The sequence below is a fragment of the Cyprinodon tularosa genome, unplaced genomic scaffold, assembly GCF_016077235.1.
Source record: "Cyprinodon tularosa strain WSP-4 unplaced genomic scaffold, ASM1607723v1 ctg38, whole genome shotgun sequence".
NCBI classification, from domain to species: Eukaryota; Metazoa; Chordata; class Actinopteri; order Cyprinodontiformes; family Cyprinodontidae; genus Cyprinodon; species Cyprinodon tularosa.
The window spans coordinates 3,726,254-3,740,834 of record NW_024039096.1 but is presented as its reverse complement, the minus strand read 5'-3'; the positions used below and the strand labels follow the sequence as shown (position 1 = coordinate 3,740,834).

General features: G+C 36.7%; 1 protein-coding gene across 4 annotated transcripts in view; it reads left to right on the top strand.

The window, feature by feature from the left end:
- The first annotated feature begins 2,280 nt into the window (after window positions 1-2,280).
- Window positions 2,281-14,581, top strand: part of sdk2b (sidekick cell adhesion molecule 2b) — a 178,906-nt gene continuing 166,605 nt past the window's right edge. For all 4 annotated transcript variants that reach the window (XM_038296880.1, XM_038296878.1, XM_038296879.1 and 1 more), the window contains exon 1: window positions 2,281-2,411. The gene's annotated coding sequence lies outside the window, so the exon portion shown is untranslated. The remainder of the gene's footprint in view (window positions 2,412-14,581) is intronic.

The window sequence follows — 14,581 nt, the reverse complement described above, 5'->3', positions numbered from 1 at the left end:
TACAGAAGCAGCCATTCAAAATGGGCCTTCCCAGTCAAACTCCAGCCGAATGGCAGCCACCTTCCCTCCAACTCCCAGCGAAATCCTCTCCAACTTCCAGCCACTGGAGTGACCCCCTCTTTCATACTCCACCCTTTCACTGAATGACAGGGTCTGACCAGGAAATGACGCATCTCTTAAGATCTTAATGCCCACAAATCATGACAGAAAAAATATTTTAGATGTTTAAAAAGGAATTGTAGGGGAGCATCCAAGGACAACCCAAGGGCCCATTAAGGAAAGTGGGCAAATTTCAAATGGCTACTACTGTGTAGATCGAATGAAGCAGAATGATGAAAAGGGGTCCCTATGTCCTCCAGCAGTCTAAGCCTATAGCAGCATAACTATAGAGATAGCTCAGGATAACCTGAGCCACTCTAACTAGAAGCTTTATCAAAAAGGAAAGTTTTAAGCCTAGCCTTAAAAGTAGACAGGGTGTCTGCCTCACAGACTAAAACTGGTAGTTGGTTCCACAGGAGATTCTACTTTCTGCTTTAGAAATTCTAGGAACGAAATTTCTAAAGTAGAATGGGATTGAGAGCGAAGTGCTCTGTTAGGGACATAAAGATGAATCATATCTCTGATATAAGATGGAGCTTGGCCATTTAAGGCTTTATATGTGAGGAAGAGGGTTTTAAATTCTATTCTAGATTTAATAGGAAGCCAATAAAGAGAAGTAAAGATATCAGAAATATGATCTCTCCTTTTAATTTTCATAAAAACTCAACAGAAGGCTTTTAACTACAGTTTGTTGACTTCCAGATTGTAAAGATTGACAATAGTCCAGCCTTAAAGTAGCAAAATGAATGGAATACTTTCTCAGCATCCCCCCTGGACAGGATATTTTTAATCATTGCATTATTCCAGAGATTAAATAATTACATTCTAGAAACTAGTTTGATATTGGATGTAAATGACAAGCCCTGATCAAAACTAATAGTAAACAATTTAACATAATTTTCTTTACAATCTTTGAAAAATGTTAAAACTCTATGTATTGTCTAGATTTTATTTATCCAACAACTACACTCCAGTGCTTCCACAAAACAGAACGCACAAAAAAAAAAAAAAAAAAAACAGGAACCGTTTTTTTATGCTGCTGTTTAAAACAAGCACTTAGGTCTATAAGCACCTGCATCTTATCATTACCAGCAATTTCTTTCATGCATTTCTTTAGTAGGAAGTGCTTTAGGGTGGAAATTAAATTTTCCTCTGTGATAGTTCTAAAAAACGCTGCACAAACGTGTGTATTTTCCTTTCTTTCAGAGTTGTTTTCCTCTGTGGCTCACATTTCTTTATCCGACAAAGGTTCAAGTGCCATGACGGATCAGAGCAGTTGGAACAAAATATGTGTATATCTATTGTTTTTTTAAGGGTTTTTATAGAATTATGTCGTTATTTGCTGTGTATGTTAAGTCAGGGTCTATTACAAAGGTGAATATTGGTAAAAATAAATCTAGAAATGAATATAAGGTAAGAAAAAAGAGCAGAGAAAAAGAAAAGCAGAGGACAGACATGGGGAGGCAGGCACCCAGCTGAAACGTGGTATCATGCTGTGCAGAACAAGTTCAGATAATAAAAGAGTATTGATTGCAAACATGGTCAGGGGACCAGAACATCATGGAGCAGGAAGAAGGATTTTATCTTTACTGGCTTCTATGTTCACGAAGGGTAAAAAGGAGTGCCTGAAGACGTCAGGAACAAACTAGATGTTTGGTCTATAAGACAAGTTGCTGAAGGTTTAATCAGTGTTTATTTATTAAGACTTAAGCGCCCAGTATACATAATGTTATTGTCTCCAAAAGTGGCTACCTGCCAGGAAACAGGTCATAGGAAGCGGTGAGGTACAAACATCCAATTAATTGCTTTGGCTTATTATGCAAGGACATCATATTTGAGTAAGGAGAGGATGTCGATATTTCTCCTATGCTCGTTCAGCACTTAAACATTGTTTACACATTGTAAATCAATCGACTTAACGCTGTTTGAACAGTGTAATTAAATAGTAAAATGTTTGATGTTCCATTCAGCAGTGGGATCAACTGTGGACCAAATACACTTCAAACACATTTAGCCTTAATTAGACAACGCAGCCTCTGAAGATGCCAACTGCATATTCTTTTTTAAAGAAAACTACGTTGGAACTCAGATCTCGTGTTTTAAATGTATCAGTGTGTATCTTGACCTTTTTATTTACGTTTTATGCACTTAATCTTCATTGTTTTCTTTTCTTTTCAGTGCAATTACTTTGGACAACACATTGGTTATCTTGTCTTCGGTGGCACCAGACGCCGGGCGGTACTACGTACAAGCCGTAAATGACATAAATGGAGAGAACAAGACCAGCCAACCAATCACCCTGACTGTTGAGAGTAAGTAATATTTATACTTCAGCTTGTGTCTTAATCCGCTGGGCACCAAAAAGGAATGATGTGGATAAACTGGATCATATAGAGTAGTTACAAGCAGATTTTTGTCTTGGCTAGAGTACAAAAATAAAGCAATTGGGACGTAGTCAAGCTAACAAAGCTCTGAGGAGCCTGTTTAAAAGTAAAGTTCACCCATGAGAAAAATTCTAAAATAGGGCTGGGACTTTAATGAGCTAATTTCTATAAATTCATTATCTAAATTTTAACATGTAAAAAAAAAATAATATATGTTTATTGTATTTCTTTATATATATACTGATGTATAAAATGGGAACCTTGGCATTTGTTGTTTCTTGTACACCTGTAAATCTGATGCACAAGCATCATCACAGTATTGGGCCACTGGAGGTAGCCTCGTGAGACCATCCTGATCTCGCGAGCTTTCAAGGTTTCACTCGCAGATCAGTCTGGAAAATCTGGATCCGTTCACCAAACGAACGTCCAATCAGCGTTGGCTTTGAGGCGGGTTGAGGTGTGACGCAATGAGAAGAGCGACAGTTCAGTCTAAAGAACATGGCGGCTTCAGCCGATGAAACTAGCGTTAGCTTGGCTATCAAGCAAGTTTTATCAGAATTACACAGTATTTCTTCACTGAAATATAGTATCCTTTGCCGACATGTTGCTTATTTGCTGAGCTAATGAGCCTTTACCTGCAGCAGCAAGAGTAGCCTGGCTTGTGTTTGTGTTTTCATCGTCGCTCTGTTAGTACGTCATATTCTTCGTTGATCTGATTGGTTTATTTGGCCCGTCTATCACCAACATAGGCCAATCAGCTAACCAGTATTTTCGCCCCTTCCCAAAATTTCTTCAACGGAAGGTTTCCAGATGGATATGCGGAGCAAATCCATCTGGCAGAGTCAGGTTACACTGGAGGTATTCAAGCTTAAAAACCAGCAACCTAAAGCAACATACCCTCTACTGTCAATGGCTCTTTAAATTCCAGAATGATTGCCTTTTACACCAGTCACTCTGAACTTCTCAGTGAGGGGATCCCCAGGGGACGAACCTAGCTCCCCAGGATTCATTTATCGTCATAACAATCAGGTGGGCTTCGTCACGTATGTGACTTTGTTTACTTTAGAACCTTAACATGGAGTTTTATCCACTATGTTTACTGACACTTTCAGTCAGGAAGGAATGAAACGGGACTCATGTAGTGGAAAGCACAAACATTTGCGATTCTAAATATCTTAAATAAGGATAAGACAATTTTAGGCAGTGCTAAGAGGCCAATATTAGTGCAATTTGCATTATTGCATCATGTAATCTGAAAATGCATGTGTGTCCATTTGTATCACTTGTGAGTATAACTAGTATTTCTAACAAAACAAAAATTAGCAGTAAATTCTGACACAGTTTAGCCCGTTATATGTACCTTCCTGGTGTACCACAAGGTTTGGTTTTGGTGTCTTTGCTACTTTTATTGCATTTACCTCGATTTGGTGCTCTGTTGACATTTCCAGACATCTCTTGTTACTGTCATGTAACTTTATGATTTGATGAAGTACTCAGGCTGGGTCTGGACAGGTGAAAAATGTTATTTTTATTTTTTTTCTAAATTACATAATGCAATGTCCAGGATAAACAGATACAGTAGTTTGGCCTGTTGATTCCAAGGCAAAAACCTTTTTTATGTACCTTAGCACCACCCTTGATTTTTGGTATATACATGTAAAACATTAGTTTATTCCTGTGTTAATAATTTGAGAATGACTACTAAATTGGGTGTCAATGTAACACTTTCTTAACTCGAAATAATATGCTTTTGTTTCAGCATGAATGGATTTATGCAGTGAATTATACATATGTCTTACCTAAAAGTTGTTAAAAATATTGTTGCCAGGCTTTTGACCAAACTCTACACTGCAAAAACGATCCAGATATAAGTAATAATGTCTTAAAGTTAGTGTATTTGCCCTTAATTTGAGTAGGTAAATAAAATTATTTGCCAATGCAATGAGTATTTTTACTCTAAAAATAAGATAATTAGATAATATGAACTTGAAATAAGACAATGCATTATTTTTTTCTTATTTTAAATGTAAATTATCTCGTTCCATTGGCCAAGTGTCTCAATTAACACCTCAGTTCAAGAAAAAATGCACTTATTTTAGGAAAAAATTTCTTATTTAGATGTACATTTTTTGCAGTGTATAAGCCTGGATTCAGATCTGAATCAAGCCTGGATTCGAATCCAGGTCTGAAGCTGCAAGAGCTTTATGTTTATTTTAAAATATAATTAAAATATACTTTTAATGACATTGAGAGCTCCTCATATACAAGCACCAGGTCATATCAGAGGGTTTCTCAAACCGTACTGTAGACGGTGGGTCCCTAAGGTCCCATGACCATAGCTACCTCTCCCTTTATTATGGCAAGGACAAGCTTTTGCAATGCTAATGTCAGCATCCACAGCTGCAGCTGGCCCACAGACCAGATGATGAGCTTAAGAGCCAGTATAGTGAGTCCAGACAGAAAAAGTAAACAACTCCCTGGTGAGGTGTTTGGACTGGGAATGCTTTATACACAGCTCCACTGTCATACTTCTGCTGTCAGATTTCAAAATGGAACTTAAACTTCTGTTTACAGCAAAAGTTTTGGAAGGCTGTTGCTAAATAGCTTTCTCTCAATGGAAGGAATTGTTCTCCAACGATGCTATTGGTGGAATACATCTGCTTTCTATAAGTAGAACTAACGTATAAAAACTATTATTATTTATTATGAAACTTTTAGGCATTATCGTTCAGTGCAAACATGTTTGATCGTAAGTTTGTGTTTGTCATTATTTTTTTAATTGAAAAAAAAAAGACATAACAAAGACTGCCAAATAAATAATAATTACACATTTGGATAAATGTTTGTAGTAGTTATCTAATCAGGATTTTTAAGTGGGGGTAACACCTACACTATACTCTTTGCAGTATGAAATATAAACACATATTGAATATCCACCTTCTAAATCTGCTTCATGATAAAATGACAGCAAAGTGTAATTTTTTTGGGAGAACTGTTTGTGTTTATATTACGGAGCTTGTTTTTCTGTAGTGAAAAGTCATTTCATCACATATTTCTTTTTGTGTTTTTTCGACATTTGATGGTTTTTTCTTTGCAAACAGATTTCATCTTAGACAAAGATCACTCAAGTAAATGTAAAATGCAATTTAAATAGATTTTAATTTAATCCGACTCTGATTGTAAAGCATTCGCTTAAATCCATCTTCTTTGACAGCATAAATTAAGCTAAATTAGCATAAAGCTACACTTCATAACCCAATCTTAGAAAACTGATTCACATTTATTTGTCTGTAAAAGGTCACAAAGTCATTTTAAATGCTTCCAGTATTTAAATCACAGTTATAGCACCAGTTTATTTAACAATCTAGAACCATTTTCCCTAGAGTGCATTGATGCCTCACCTAGGAAATCATAAAAACCAAAAACAGGATCAAAAGCACTTTAGTCCACCAATCTCTCTGTTAAGGCAGTATATTTCTGCAATAATACAGAGACTGAGTAAAAATGAAATCCACAGGAGAGCTTAAAAGATAGGTGCCCATTGGTGAACAAACGATCATCTCCCATTTGCTTAAAAATGTCCCGGTTATTCCAAGGAGTGTAAATCACATCAATCATGGCGATTCGATTCAGTATCGATTTCCTGACCCAACGATTCGATTATCATGGATACTCAAGTATACACCACGATTCGATTCGATTAATCGGTTAATTTTTTTTTTTTTTTTTTCACTTTACAGGCTATACAAAGTTTCAAGTTTAAAATAAATCAATGAAAGCTATAATATTGTTATGCTATTTTTTTTTAGAAACAATAGCAAATAAAAGAAGTAGAAAAGTTGCATAAAAAAATACTGCACAAAATCAGTGCAATGAGTGCAATTAAATACTAGAGTGTCGACGTCCCCGCACCCTCAACAGACGCTCCGCTGCTCCTCTCCCAAATTGTAGCTGACTGCAGACAGTGCAGCAGACAGGAGGCCGACTTCTTTTGTTTTTATGACCGAAATTGCGGAAAACAACTCGTGAAGTTTGACCCGCTAGAAGAGCGAGGTGCGCGAGAACGCTGGGACCCTTTTTCCACCTGGATCTCCGCTGTTTTTGGCCCTCATCTCCCTCCGTCGTCGGACTAAACTCGCCCCCACTTCCTCGCCGCCTAGGCCGTATCTAGACCCACAGTGTGTAGCACAGACCACGCTTCAATATTGAGCATAAATTAAAAATGTCTGTGTCAAGCTCACTGCAATACACTGCTGTAAGAGTATAACCAGGAAGCGAGGTAGGAGGGCAAAATAGGTTTAGCGCCACCGCATCACGGAGGGAGAATTACACCCAGGAGCACATGGATAAAAATTGACCAGAGGAAAAAAAACATGAATTGATTCTCTTGCGGACATATCGATGCATCGGATCGTCGGCTTTTGGATCGATGCATCGATACAAAACGATTATTATTTACACCCTTAGTTATTCCCCAGAAATTTGGGCTATACAGTAATCCTCTTCCTTTAGACCCAATACCTGCCATGTTTCAAATATGTCTCTGCTCTAACGTGCCAGAATAAAACTATGGAATTACTTTCTCACCCATTTATTAAAGTCAGGTCTTTAGTGGCAGGGTTAGGGTTAGGTGAGGAGAGATGACATCAAAGATGAGAGACAGGGGGTCCTAAGGACCAGGGTTGAAGGCAGCTGACCCAGAGTTTGGGAAAATATCATGTAGACTGATTAAATAAGAGCTTACATCATAGTACATTTTAAAAATGAATTTGAGAACAAAGCAAATGCCTACAGTGAAAAATGCAGGAGGTGTACCAATCATTTGTATGTTAGGATGACCTATTGTAATTGAAATAAGCATTAATTCTTCTCTCCCGCAGAAAAAAAAAATCCTCCTGTGTTATCTAAGGATCTTGCTGAAGAAATGTGATCTAAAGCATTATGAGCAAGACCACCTCTAAATAGCAAAATACTGTTTTTAAGGTAGCTGTTTTTAATCAAAGTTAAAATATAAAAAAGAAAACAAAATGTTTATTTGACCTTAAAACACTGTTCATGTTCCCAATATCTGAGATTTGCCTGAATTTAAACTAGTCTGCCAAGAAGAGAGAACCAAAAAATGTAAAAAACTCATTACCGGTTGGGGTGAACGGTCGATGGCAGTTGTTGGGTTTTGGGGCAGCTATGTCACAATGGTGCAGAAACTCTCAAACTTGCAAAGTAAGAAAGACTTTTAAATGTTTTTTCTAAGCGTCAGGCAGTTAAAATTCAGCAACGATCTTCCACAAGTTTCCACAACAAAGGAACAATCAAGATTCACAAATCAAACTCAGTCAGCCAGCCTGAGCTGAGAGAAATGAAAGGGGAAATCTAACAGACAGTGTTGTATGACATGGTAGAGTGGAGTTCATTATGAAAGTGAATGAGAAGGATGGGGGTAAGATAATATAGCTGACAACACGTGGGAGCAGAAATAGCCTGTGGCTCATGTTGAGATGATTATACAAGAACTGGAACACACACATGCAAAAATCACACACAATCCAGACTGTGTGGCAGAGCAGGAGGCTGAAGGTGCGTTCAGCTTCCCAGGTCTCATGGAAAAGTGTCATTCCTGAGCTCCAGCATTTCCCATATGCCCCACATATGTGCACATCCACATGTCCAGGCTGCTGGTAGAGCTTGAGTCTTTCAGTTTACAACAGATGGAGTTGTTTCCATCAGCATCTGAGGTCTCTGATCTCATCTTTCAGTGGATTTCTGGTCACGTTTTTTTCCAAAGTTCCACCAAGTTTCGTTAGATTTTTTTTCCGATTTCCAGTAACTTTATCAGCAATGTATACTTCTTTTTTTTCTGCCTGCCGATCCAATGAAAGGTGCTGACACAGTTTGACGGATTGAAGTTGAAGCAGCACCAATATTACACTTCTAATCCACCTCAGACGATCGCCACAGACTGGTAATGACTGAGCTGGAAGGGCAGGTTTTCACTGTGGTATAACTGTGTCATAGAGATATAATATTAAAGGAAGACGGTAGCAGCTCACTATGTAGCACAGAGGGTTTTAGACACTCTGTGATTCCAGTTTTAAATCAACCAACAATAGCCCTACCAATTTATTTAAAAAATAAAAAAAAAGATTGACCAAAGTGTTTTACAACAACCTAATAAAAGAAAAACACAAGCCAATTGCACGCTAACTAGTAAACTGTGGAAAAGAATTTGTAATTAGGTAAATATCTCTTAATACCTGATATGAGATGTTAAAGCTCTCTGATGTCAGAGTTTGGACCAAATCTTTGAAATTAGTTTAAAGCACCTGTTATTGGTTTACTGCTCTAAGTAAAATGTGAAAGTAGATATGGAAGCTGCACTTAACACAAATGAAAAGAAACAAGATAATGAATTAAACCTTAAATAAGGATAAGGAATTACTGACAGGACTAATAGACTAATAATGGTGCAATTTACATTATTGCACCAGGCAATCTGAAAATGAGTGTGCGGCCAGGACCCAAATGCATAGACGGAAACAAAAGTGGTTTCTTGCAGGTTTAATAATCCAAAGGGGCAACAGAAGCAAAAGTCCACAAACAAAATCCAGACGGCATCAAGGAAAACACGCATAAGGAGGTAATGAAGGAGGAGTATAAATGGGTGAATGAACAAAGACCAGGCTAATCAGCAGATTGGGAGCAGGTCTGGACAGAAGAATCTAGAAGGGAGCTAGAGCGTAGGAGACTGACACAAAGGGGGCAACAGAGAGTAAACAAAAATACATAAGAACTCAAATACAAACAAAACAAATAGAATTGTCATGATGGGTTCACTGAAAGCGACCCAAGGAAAGCGACCCTCGCTTATTTGTGATATACTGCTCTTTTCCCTATCAATGATTGTTTTTTTGTTTTTTATGTTCCTGTATCTGTATTTTGTATTTTCATCTCTTTTTATTTATTTTTTTTGTATTATTTGTAAAGTGACCTTGAGTGTCAAGAAAGGCGCTGTTAAATAAAATGTATTATTATTATTATTATTATTTATTATTATTATTATTATTATTATTACTGAAAGCGACCCAAGAATGCAGAACACCACTGACGGACACAAGGATGAAAGTTTAACAGTTTTATTAATGCATAAGCACACGGAATATACGGGTTCTGGTTCGGGGCCTGGATTCTGGTTCACCGGAGTCTGCGTGAGAGACAGTTCAGTTAGCGTTGCCAACAGAGGTTTGATTTCCAGACGTTCACAGATTGTACCTTGAGGGTTCTTGAGGTTATCTTTGGGAGAGTCACTGTTGGTTCTGGAGAAGAGTTCATCAGCAGAGTCCGTTAGCTGCTTCAGCGTCTCACGTCTAATTAGAACAGACCTTGGCTTTGGGTTCCCCAGCTCTAGTCCAGAGCTGCTTGGAGGTTTTCTGTGAATCTTCAGGTTTGGCTCAGAGGGTCGGCTCGGCAGGTTAGCTCTTCCAGAGCTTTCACAGAGGAGGCACAGGTTTCCTGGAAAACAGACACAGGGGTTAGAATCCTAGCTGGATTCAAAGTCATCGAATTACTCTGAGGATCTAGGCTTAAGCGCTGACCAACTGGAACAACACTGCGGCGTTGAGGCAAGGTCTGACGCAGCTTAAGTAGTGGATCCTCTGATGATCTTGACGAGCTGCAGCTGTGCAGGAGGCTCCCTCAGAGGATCCACGGCGGACTCTGCTGGAGAAAGGTGGAATTTCTCCAGCTCCCAACAAGAATAACACAAAATGGAAATAAAACCAATGAAATCTCAAAAGAAAACTTAAACAGAACCAAAACCATGACAGCATCAGTTGTAAGCATAAGTAATATTTCTAACAAAACAAAAGTCTGCAGTTAATTCTGGCGTACCACAAGGATCTCTGCTACTTTTATTTGCATTTGCCTCCTTTTGGCGCTCTGTCGACATTTCCAGACATCTCCCAATTACTGCCATGCAACCATTTGATGAAGTACATTGGCTGGTTTAAACATAGGCAAGTAAAAGTGTTTTTGTTTTTTTTAATTACTTAATGTACTAGACAAATGCATGTCTGGGATAAACGGGTAGTTTGATCTGTTGGTTCCGAGGCAAAAACCTTTGTTGTAAACCTTAGCATGACCTTTGATTTTTGGTGTACATGTGTGAAGTATCTGGTTTATCTCTGTGTTAATCATTAAAGAAATCCCACCAAATATGGTGTCATTTTAACGCATCCTTAACTCAAATTAAGATGCTTTTGGTTCAGTATGAATGGATTTATGCAGTGAATTATACTTGGGGTTTAGCCAAAAGTTGTCAAAATATTGTTGCCAGGCCTTGGCTTAAAGCCTTTAAACCTGGATTCAGATCTAAATCAAGCCTGGATTTGAATCCTGGTCCGATGCATCAATGGCATCTATGTTTACTTTACAATACAATTAAAGTATACATTTAATGACATTGAGAGATCCCAATGTACAGGCACCAGGTCATATCAGAGGATTTCTTTAACAGTAGATGGTGGGTCCCCAAGGTCCTGTGACCATCCACCTCTCACTTCATTATAAATATTTTCTTGTAAAAGCAAACAAAGGCTTTAAAATCCCTTTATTGTCCCACAATAGGAAACCTCTGGAAATTTAAGGATAATCAAGTACAAGGTTTTGAAATTCTAATTAATCTATTAGCCCGACAACTCCCGTTATCAATTTTATTTGATTTCATTTAATACTGATTATCTTTGTGTTCCCAAAAAGCTCAGGGGTAGTCCTCACTGATCCAATATGAGGTTAACTAGGCTTTATGTTGCTGTTATTGAAACAGTTCTTTTTTCTATTTGAGACTACTCTTGCAAAAGCATTTCAATAAAAAGACATGTTGCTTCTTCAGCAGCTTTTTTAATGAAATTAGTTTTCAGGAACAGCGTTTCTAGTTCTCATCCTCTGTGCTTCGATGCCTTACTGTCAAATTGGCTCATGACATTTCTATTTATAGCTCTAACTAAAGGTGTGCAGGTAAATTTTACAGTAAGTCTTTCATATGCTTTTTAAACTTTGCTTTTGCCACATTAATATTTAGTTCTTCTTCTATTGGTGAACTAGTGGCTGTTTAGCTGTAAAGGTAACCCTTTTTTGTATTTCTAATCATCTGTATAGAGTTGGGCATAGGAGAGATGATTGTGGCTCACCTGTTTTCTATGATGCAAAGTCAAGCTGGAGGGTTGTTTGTTAGAGTTAACCCTTTACCTATATAATCATCATAGCAGAGGGGCCGACCTGAAGAGTATATTGAGATCAAGCTTGAATCCCTGATAATAATTCTTCGAAATAAATAAGTATCCATTCATTCTTTAGCTAACTTTCGAAGAAAAGAAATAGAAAAATCACGGCTTGCTTGGTCTCGCAATGAATCCTGGGTAAACCAAGGATACCGAGGATACATCGGACCCGTCCTTCAAATCGGGCAAAAAGAAGGACGCATTTTAAGGTCGCATAACGATGACTCTTGGAATCCGACCAGACCTCCGCGCCGCGTTATGATGTAATCGTCCTTAGAATCTGGCCTTCTAAGGACGCTTCCCAGGAATTCGAACGGAGCATATAATACAAGCTAGATTAAAAATGATCAGTCAGGGATTAGGAAAATAGTAATAATAATTGTATGCGCAGTGTAAATATTTCTATCATATGGCAGTCTTCTGTGCAGTGATGCAGGTCATACATTAAAAAATGTTCATTTTTTTTTTTTCTCTTAGACATTGGAGATGTGCATTTAAATGTTATAGAGCTAAACATGCTAAATTGGTGAGTAGTAATAATGTAAGTTTTTAACCTGTCAAGTTTTTTTTTTAGATTTTTAACATTACAATTTATATTTTAAAGTTTATTTTGAAAAGAATGTGCAAGAAGGATTGAAAAGCATGTTAACACGGTAATGTAGGCTTGAGTTCATTATCTGACCCATGCATATACACACCAGGAACCTGGAAACTTACTGAATTAAATGTTTCATTTATATATATATAAAAATGAATATTAGGAACAATATCTAATAAACATTATACTGGGCAAGTAAATATTGTTTCTGGGCAAATGAAATGTGAAAGCCACTTGCCCTTTAGGCAAGTGGTAAAAATCCTTAACGTCAACCCCTGACTTGTATCATTAAATGTACTAATTAACCAATGTTTAGTAGTGGCCTCTATCCTCTTGTGACCTTGTATTGGACCAGGATAAATTAAAGCATTGATTTTTTTTTTTACTCTCTTTGTCCCCTTAAATATAAGATTCATACCATTATAACATCTCAATAGAACAAACTTGTAAATCCTACTGATAAATATGTGACTCACATCAACAAGTACCAATACTCTTATTTTGAAATTTCTGGTTACTTGATTTCGACCTCCTCTGTTCCCGTTAGCTTTCATTTAAGATTACATCACATGAAATGAAGACATATTTTACCTGCTTTGTCAGCCTCAACTGCAACATTTTTCAAGGAATTTGACAGCTACTGAGAACAGCCCATTGCCTGCTGATTAGGTTTCAGGATTATTTATAAAGCTTAGAAAATTGGAAAATCTGACCTTTACTAATGATGACTGAAAACAAAATGTGCTCCTTACAAGCTAAAACCCCATTGAGGTATTTCTGACAGCTTTAATCAAGCTGAGAACTGAAACTATTTTTGATTTAGAAACCCAGGATGTTTTAACTATTTTCCTAAAATAAGTGGTTCAAATGAATTAATAAACAGTGCTTTCAGATATCTAGGTTTATTAATGAATCATATTTAAACCACCTTTGTATGCCTTTTTTAGATGCATCACATACACTGCAAAAACAATCCAGAAATAAGTAAAAAAAATGGCTTAAATTAAGTATATTTAGCCTTAATTTGAGCAGGTAAATAAGATGATCTGCCAATGGAATGAGTATTTTCACTCTTAAAATAAGATAGTTAGATAATATTTACTTGAAATAAGACGATAAAATTGTTTTTTCTTATTTTAAAAGGAAATTGCCTTGTTCCATTGGCAAAGTGTCTTACTTACCTCCTCAAATCAAGGAAAAACGCACTTATTTTAAGAAAAAATAACTTATTGAGATTTCTATTTTTTGCAGTGTACATCTATAGACTTCAAAAAGGTGGAGAAATATATCTTGTCTTGCTTTTTTTGTACAAAACATCAGAACAAAGTGGCAGCTATTTGCATTCGGCTGCTGATGGGAGAAGCTAAATAGAACATCAAGATTGTAGAAAAGAAAAAAAAGAACAGCAGACGTGCCAAAAGTCTTGGACAGAGGCTCAACTCCCAGAAGGATAATGGTACAATAAATTGCGCTGGAAAAACAATGTAGAAATAAGTAAAAAAAAATCTTAAATTAAGTGTATTTACCCTTAATTTGAGTAGGTAAATTAGATCGTTTGCCAATGGAATGAGTACTTTTACTCTTAAAATAAGATATTTAGATCAAATGCACTTGAAATAAGACAATGCAGTTGTTTTTTTATTTATTTTAAGTGTAAATTGTCTTGTACCATTGGCAAAATGTCTCTTTTATCTCCTCAATCCAAGAAAAAATGCACTTAATTTAAGAAAAAAAATGATTTATCTAGATTTCGATTTTTTCCAGTGTGGTTTTAAATGGAACTGCAAAAACGATCTAGAAATAAGTAAAAATGTCTTAAATTAAGTGTATTCACCCTTAATTTGAGTAGGTAAATAAGATAGTTTGCCAATGGAATGAGTGTTTTTACACTGAAAATATGATATTTTGATCAAATGCACGTGAAATAAGACATTACAGTTGTTTTTTTCTTATTTTAAGTGTAAATTGTCTTGTTCCATTGGCAAAATGTCTCTTTTATCTCCTCAATCCAAGAAAAAATACACTTAATTTAAGAAAAAAAAGACTTATCTAGATTTCGATTTTTTCCATTGTGGTTAGAAATGAAACCCTACTGTCCCCTTACAAAGGCTCAGTCCTGATCCAATCCTAAATGCAACTGAGAATTCTTGATAGACTTAACAGTTGAAATCTGAATACAATACACTTCTCATCCAATTTAATAAGGAGATAGAAGAAGAGATAAAATA